Genomic DNA, 7,853 nt, shown 5'->3' on the forward strand with positions numbered 1-7,853 from the left:
AACTCCCAGAAAGGTGGGAAAAGCATCCCAGGAACTCCCAGAAAGGCGGGAAAAGCATCCCTGCAGGAACTCCCAGAAAGGCGGGAAAAGCATCCCAGGAACTCCCAGAAAGGTGGGAAAAGCATCCCAGGAACTCCCAGAAAGGTGGGAAAAGCCTCCCTGCAGGGCTGGATCCGGGTTTGGGAAGGACACGGAGCTGCTGGAGCGAGGTGGGCACCAAGGGGAGTCCAGAGGGATGGGGCAGCTGTGGGAAAGGCTGGGAGAGTTGGGAATGTTCAGCTGGAGAGGGAAAGCTTCAGAATGACCTACTTGTGACCTTCCAGGACCTGAAGGAGCTCCAAGAAATGGATACAGACTTGGAGAAGGGCCTGGAGTGCCAGGACAAATGGGAATGGCTTCCCACTGCCTTTTAGGGCGGGATAAATGGGATATTGGGATGAAATCCTTCCCTGTGAGGCCGGGGAGGGGCTGGGATGGATTTCCCAGAGAAGCTGGGGCTGCTCCATCCCTGGAAATGTCCAAGGCTAGGCTGGAGCAGCCTGGGATTGGGAAAGGTGTCCCTGCCCGTGGCAGGGATGGAACGGGATGAGCTTTATGGCTCTCCCAACCCAAACCATTCCACGATTCCAGGCCGCGGCACCTCTGGCGCGCCTCCCTCACACGTGCCCGCACTCAGCCCCCTCCTAACCGCTTCCCTTCATCTTTTCCCGGTTGTTAATTGCTCCCACCCCCCGTTCCCTGCGTTCCTCCCAGCGCCGCTCCCCTCTCCCGCCGCAGGTGCCGGCTCTGTCATTAACTTTTAACACGGAGCGTGAGGGATCCATGAGTTTGTTTTCCTTGCTCCTGATGGATCTTTAATTGGCCGGCGCCTGCCGGGGTGGCGGGGCCATTCCGCAGGAATCCGATGCAAATGGGATTTCGCATTCCTCGGCTCCCGCTCGGCCGCTGCCAAATATTTGAAAGAAATAAACACGATTGCGTCAATGGAGAGCAGCGTGAGGCTCGCAGGTGCACTCGCAGCCTCTACCACAGCCCAAACACGGCGGGATGAGCCCAAACTCGGTCCGGGAAAAGCTGGGAAAGGGGGTGGATTTGTCGGGAGCATCGCCGGGGAAGGACGGCTCGATAACGCTGTGCATTAATGGGCCGCAATGCAGGCGCTAATCAGGAGGATGCGGCTCCCACCTCCCACCTCCCATCCCGCGGTTTAACCCTCCGCAGCCTGGCTCCAGCCTCTCCTGGATCCATGGGGTCTCCCCCACCCGTCGGAGCTCCCAAATCCCGGGGTTGGAATGTTGGTGCCACCTCCTGCACCCCTCAATGGGCCCCCCCCCCCCCCCCAAACCCCCCGTGCCAGGCGCGGCCTCCCCGCAAGGATGCCCGGGGCTGGGTGATTGACAGCTGTCACTCAAAGCTGTCTCTGGCCGCGGCTTCCCGGCAGATGAATATTCATGGGATGCTTTCCATGCTGCGGCGGGACCCTTCTGTGGGTTTTCTCCATTAACTATTCATGGAACACCAGGCAAAATGCAAATTCCAACGGGCTTGGCCCGGGAATCAGCTCCTCCAGGCCTGGCACCGGCGACCCTGATCCTCCCGTGCCGTGCCAGCTGCAGAAAGTGCTGGAAAAGGCAGGAAAACATGGATATCTCCCCTGCTCTTCCCGCCTTCCTGGGACGCTGGGGGCAGCCAGGGGCACCAGAACCCCCACGGTGTGACCTTGGGTGATCACCGCCACCATCCCGCATGTCCATAATCCTCATCCCCCCTGGAATATCCCTGGAACATCCCAGAGCTGGCCCTGCCACCGGGATGCGTCCCCGTGTTCTGCTCGGGGTGGGGAAACTGAGGCACGGAGCGGGACAGGGCCAGCCTGGCACAGCAGGGGACAGGGAGGTGACACTGCCGGCTCTGGCTGTCGGTGGCGCTCGGCGCTGACGCCTCTTCACCACCACGGCCCCGTCACTGAGCTAATTAAACCGCTGTTAATGAGCCACTCATTAGCGAGGGCCATCAAAGGCGACCCTGCCTCTGCCCGGGACACCCGCGGGGCTGCGGGGCCGGGATTTTTCCCAGCTGGAACAAAGCAGGAGAGGCTCTTCCGCGGGCTCGGGTGGCTCCTGGACATCCCGTGAGCAGGGACAGGAGGGGCGATCCCAAAAGGGACCCCGGGAAGGTCACCGGAGGGGGTGACACTGCCCCGCGCTGTCCCCGCGGCCCCGGGGATGCCGTGGGCATCTCCTGCCTGCCCCAGCCTGAGCTCCCAGGGCTTCGTCCCGAATCCAGACCCCAAATGTGAACCCCCCAGGGCTTCATCCCTAACCTGAGTCTCCAGGGCTTCATCCCGAATCCAGGGCCCCAGAGTGAGCTCTCCAGGGCTTCGTTCCTATTCCTGAATCACAACCTGATTCCACCCCCCCCCCCCCCCCCCCCCAAGGCTTCACCCTGAATCCAGGGCCCCATCCTGATCCCCCCAGGCTTCATCCCTAATCCTGCACCACAATTTGAACCCCCCCCGACTTCATTCCTATTCCAGTGCCCCATCCTGATCTCCCCCGGGCTTCATCCCCAAATCCAGGGCCCCATCCTGATCCCCCCCAGGGCTTCATCCCTAATCCTGCACCATAATTTGAGTCCCCCAGCTTTCATTCCTAATCCAGCACCCCAGGCTGAGCTCTCCAAGGCTTCATTCCTATTCCTGCATCACAAACTGATTCTCCACCCCCCCCCCCCCCCCCCCAGGGCTTCATCCCAAATCCAGCTCCCCAGACTGAGCTCCCCAGGTTCCATCCCTTCATCCAGGGCCCCGTCTTGATCCCCCAGGGCTTCATCCCTAATCCACACCACAATTTGAACCCCCCCCCGGCTTCATTCCTATTCCAGCGCCCCGTCCTGATTCCCCCAGGGCTCCATCCCGAGCCCGGCCTGAACCCGGTTTCCACCCGGTCTGGAATGTCCCAAAGGAGCTGGACCTCGGTGAATCCCGGCCGGCCTCGGGACCCCCATCCTGAGGGGGCACAGAGGGGTTTGGAGCAGAGGATGGAAGAAGAGGAGGAAGAGGAGGAAGAGGAGGAAGAGGAGGAAGAGGAGGAAGAGGAGGAAGAGGAGGAGGCATCCCGGCTCTTTCCCACGCCCACTCCTCCCCGCTCGCACTTCCCAGCTCACCTTTCCCGGCACGTCTGATCCCGGAGGAGCCTTGGACCGACGCCGCTCCCTCCTCCCACCTCCCTCCCGGCTTTTCTCAGTTTAAACACACGGACGCATGAAAAATAAATGTTGCTCAGGAAAGACAGCGGCAGAGGGCTGGGAAGCAATTAGCATCCAAAGAGGCGTAATTAGTGCTCAGAATGCGAGCGGCGGAGAAGAAATAAAGCAGCGCTCGGATGCAATCAGGGTCGTGCCTGAATTACAAACCGTTAACGGAATCGCTAATTAAGAACAGGGTGTGAATCACGGCTTATTAAGGGCTCAGCGCGGGCCCTGCCAGGCAGGACCGTGCTGGGATGGAGGGACAATGGTGGGACAGAAGGACAATGATGGGATGAGGGGGCCGTGGTGGGACACAGGGGACCCTGGTGGGACGGAGGGACCGTGGTGGGATGCAGGAGCAGTGGTGGGACAAGCGGCTGTGGTGGAATGGAGGGACAAATATGGGACAAGGGAACCTGGTGGGACAGAAGGACAATGATGGGATGAGGAGCCCGTGGTGGGACACAGGGGACCCTGGTGGGACAGAGGGACCCTGGTGGGACAAAGGACCATGATAGGACAAGGGACCGTGGTGGGATAGAGGGACAAAGATGGGACAAGGGACCAGGTGGGATGAGGGGACCCTGGTGGGACAAGGGACCACAGGACCCTGGTGGGACAAGGGCCATGGTGGGACAGGGGGGCCGTGTGACATCCCTGGTGGCATGGCATGATCCTCGGTGAGCCAGTGCCAACCTTGGTGGCACGGTGTGCCCCTCGGTGGCACGGTGCCATCCTCAGCGGGGTGTGGTGCCCAGCGCCATCCCCGGCGCCACGGTGCCCTCCTTGGTGGCACAGAGCAATCCCTGGTGCCGCGCCGGGATTCCCGATGGCACAGGATCATCCTCGGGGATGCGGTGCCGTCCTCGGTGATGCTCTGTGATCCTCGCTGTCACAGTGCCACCCTTGGCACTGCCGTTCACCCAAGGGGGCAGATGCCACCGGGGTTTGGGGACCTGCCCACGGTGCCGGCTCTGGGTGTGCCCTGCCGGTGGGACGCGGGAGGCGCTGCCCACCCGGCCGTTAATTAGCCCTAATTAGCAGGATTCGCCTCATTTTAACAGCCTGGGCCAGTATTTGCTCAGGGAGTGCTGCTGCCTCCGCGGGCCGGGCTGGCTCCCGGGGGGATGGAGCTGGAAAGGCCGGGAGCCACGCGGGGCCCTCAGTGTCCCCAAGGTCCCCTGTGGCCCCGCTGGCTGCCCCGGGTGCCACCTTCGTGTCCCCTCTCAGCAGGAGGGGCAGGTCCGAAGCGGGGACACTTCCCTTGGAGGATTCTCCTGGAATGCCTCCATACCCTGCATCGCACATCCCTATTCCCTGTATCCCCAAACGCCTGTGTCCTGCACCCCTGTGCTCCCACATCCTTGCAGCCTGCATCCCATATTCCCTGAATCCCTGTAACCCCATATCCTGGCAGCCTGCCACCCCTGAGTCCTGTAAACCACATCCCCACTCTCTGCATCCCTGTGTCCTCAAATCCCTGTGTCCCCAAATCCTTGCAGCCTGCACCCCTGTCCTGAAGTCCTGATTCCCCATATCCCTGTAATCCCACATCCCCATTCCCTGTATCCTGCATTCCCCAACCCATTCCCTGCACCCTCACACCCCATCATCCCAGTTCCCATCCCAGTCCCGCAGCCCTGCTCGGAGCAGGGAGCGCCCAGATCCTGATCCAGGGATGGGAAGGGACAGAATTCATTAATTATTCCCGGTTTATCCAACCCATACACGTCGCTCCAAAGACCCGACGAGCTTTGCCCAGGGGTGCAGCTGCCCTTGGCTGCCTCCTCTTCGCTTCCCAACCCTTTCCCTTTTTGTCTCCAGGATCGTTTTTATCTCCACCTTTTTCCCTTTCCCGTTTTCCCCAGAGTTCCAGCACCGTCTCTGTGTCCTTGCCAAGCTTCCCCGAATCCCTCCAGCTTTTCCACCTCTCTAAATCCCTGCTGAGCTTCCAGGGATTCATCGCGCTCCCGCCCCATCCCCGCGGGCTCCCCAAGGACTGGGATCCCCCAGCTTTTCCCGGGAAGGTGAGGAGCAGCTCTGGGTTTCCAGGCTGGAGAGCTGGGAGCAGGGATGAAAGGGAAGCGGCCGCGCTTGAAGCCCGGCACCGCGAAAGGTCCTGGGAGCACCGTGGCGATCAAAAGGAGCCTCATCTATTTTAATGAGGCTCCTCCGAGCATTCCAGAGGGTTTGGAGAAGGGAAGGGGCTTTCCGGAGATCAAAGCCCTGCGCGAGCATCGGAGGAGCTGAGGGGGCTCGGAGAGGGAGAGGAAGGAGAGAGAGCTCGGAATAAAAAGATGGAGAGGCCGGAGATGCGGCTCTCAGGGATCCGTTTGGAGCTTCCCGATTCCTGGGAAGGAGCTGAGCATCGGGGGGGATGCAGCTGAGAGCACCCCAAGGAATGTCCCTGGCACCAAACTGGGTCCCACTGCCACATCCTGCCACTCCCAAATCCGGGAATAGAGGGCTCAGGGTGGGCAGGAAGGGACTGACAGGGACATGGGCAGATGTCCCCACTTATCCCGCAAAAAGCCACTGGGATGATCCTAGGAAGGGACAACCAAAGGGTTTCCCTGGACACAGGTGGAGGGAAGGTCCCCCCTGCCCATCAGCGCTTCCCTCTTGGTGCATCCCACAAATCCCTAAGATCCAGCACCATATCCCGGCTCATGTGGGACACCAAAGCCAAGAGCACGGCCTTGGGAATGGTCCCCAAGCCGGGATTTCTCCACCAGCAGGAAAAAATCCAGCGGGAACAAGAGCAAACATGGAGCTCCCGGGGAAAATCCGGGAGCAAATGAAGATGTGCAGCTCTGGAGCTGTTATCCCTGCTCAGCTCCTCCGCGGACCCTTCGGAGATGAAAACCCTTTTTCTTTGATGAAGGATTTATCAAGTTTAGTTTGAAATCACCGAGGAAGATTCCCTGTTTGGATAAGCCTCTGGCTTGTGCTGGATTAATGTCCCAAGCCGGGAACTGGCGGATGCTTGGGAACATCATAATGAGGAACAGCAAACAGAGCAATGAGGAGAAATGATCCCACTGCTTTTCCAGGGCCAGAAATCCCGGGATGAAGCCTGGCAAGGAAGCCTGGAGGTCTGGCTGCCCCTTGGGTGCTGCCACGAGCTCTGGGATGCAGGAAAATCCCAGGGATTAATGGAGTGATGGAGATTCCTTAGGCTCTTTTCACTTTGGGACTTGATTTTTTTCCTGAGGAGGGAAAAGGGGATGAATCCCAGCGCTGCTGCAGGGCAGACACCTGGAGCTGCAGCAGCTTTCCCAGCCAAGGATTGTCATGGAATAAAACAATTCCCAGCTGGTGATCCCTCAGGCTTTTCCGGGAATGGCTCGGCAGCGGCTGGATCCAGCAGGGAGGGATTGAGGAATCAACACCCCCAGGGATGGGAAATGCTGGAGAGGGACTGGAGCCGTGTGGAAAATGGGATGTGCCACACAGGGATGTTGCTCCTCATCCCCAAATCTGGTGTGTCCATGCATGGGAATATCCCAGGGAATATCCCAGGGAATCTCTAGGAATTCCAGAGCTTCGTCATAGAACCATGGAGTCATGGAATGGTTTGGGTTGGAAGGGAACTTAAAGAGCGTCTCATTCCACGGGCAGGGACACCTTCCACTATCCCAGGCTGCTCCAAGCTGGCCTGGGACACTTCCAGGGATCCAGGGGGCAGCCACAGCTTCTCTGGGAATTCCATCCCAGCCCCTCCTCACCCTCCCAGGGAGGAATTCCTCCCCAATATCCCATCCATCCCTGCCCTCTGGCAGTGGGAAGCCATTCCCTGTCCCTTCATCCCTTATCCCAAATCCCTCTCCAGCTCTCCTGGAGCCCCTTTAGGCTCTGAGCTCTCCCTGGATCCTTCCCCTCTCCAGGCGAACATTCCCACCTCTCCCAGCCTGGCTCCAGAGCAGCTCCATCTCCCGGAGCATCTCCAGGCCTTTCTCTGGATTTGCTCCAGCAATTCCACATCCTCCTTATCCCAGGGAGGAGCCAGAAGGACCCTCAAATCCCAGGGTTGTGCCCATCCATCACCCCTGGAGGTGCCTCCTGCTCCTCCTGCCAGCTCCATTACCCGCATTCCGCTCCCGCGGATCCTGCAATCAGCGGCTGCCTGTGGATCCTGGAAAAATTAATCCTAATTGCTGCCAGCGAGGCACGGCGCACTTGTAATTGCGGGCCGTTAATTAGGGCGCTGTAATTGGATACAGCGCTCCCTGTAAATCCAATTACCTGGGATTGGAGCCGTGCCACGGCACCGGGAGTGGGATGCGGCCACGCCAGGGTCCTTCCCATTCCTAAAACTCTATCCCGGCTCTTTTCTGATGGGGAGAGCTGGGAAGGTCTCCAGGTCCTTATCGCAGCCCCAAATTCCTCCCAAAATCCTTCTCCCAATCCTCTTTTTCCTGCCACGATGGGAAGGGTCTCCAGCATCTTATCACAGCCCCAAATCCTTCTCCCCATGCCTTTTTTCCTGCCATGATGGGAAGAGCTGGGAAGGTCTCCAGGTCCTTAGTGCAGTCCCAAATTCCTCCCAAAATCCTTCTCCCGATCACCCTTTTCCTGCCGAGCTGGGAATGGTCTCCAGCTTC

Source organism: Corvus hawaiiensis, chromosome 23, assembly GCF_020740725.1.
Source record: "Corvus hawaiiensis isolate bCorHaw1 chromosome 23, bCorHaw1.pri.cur, whole genome shotgun sequence".
Classification (NCBI taxonomy): Eukaryota; Metazoa; Chordata; class Aves; order Passeriformes; family Corvidae; genus Corvus; species Corvus hawaiiensis.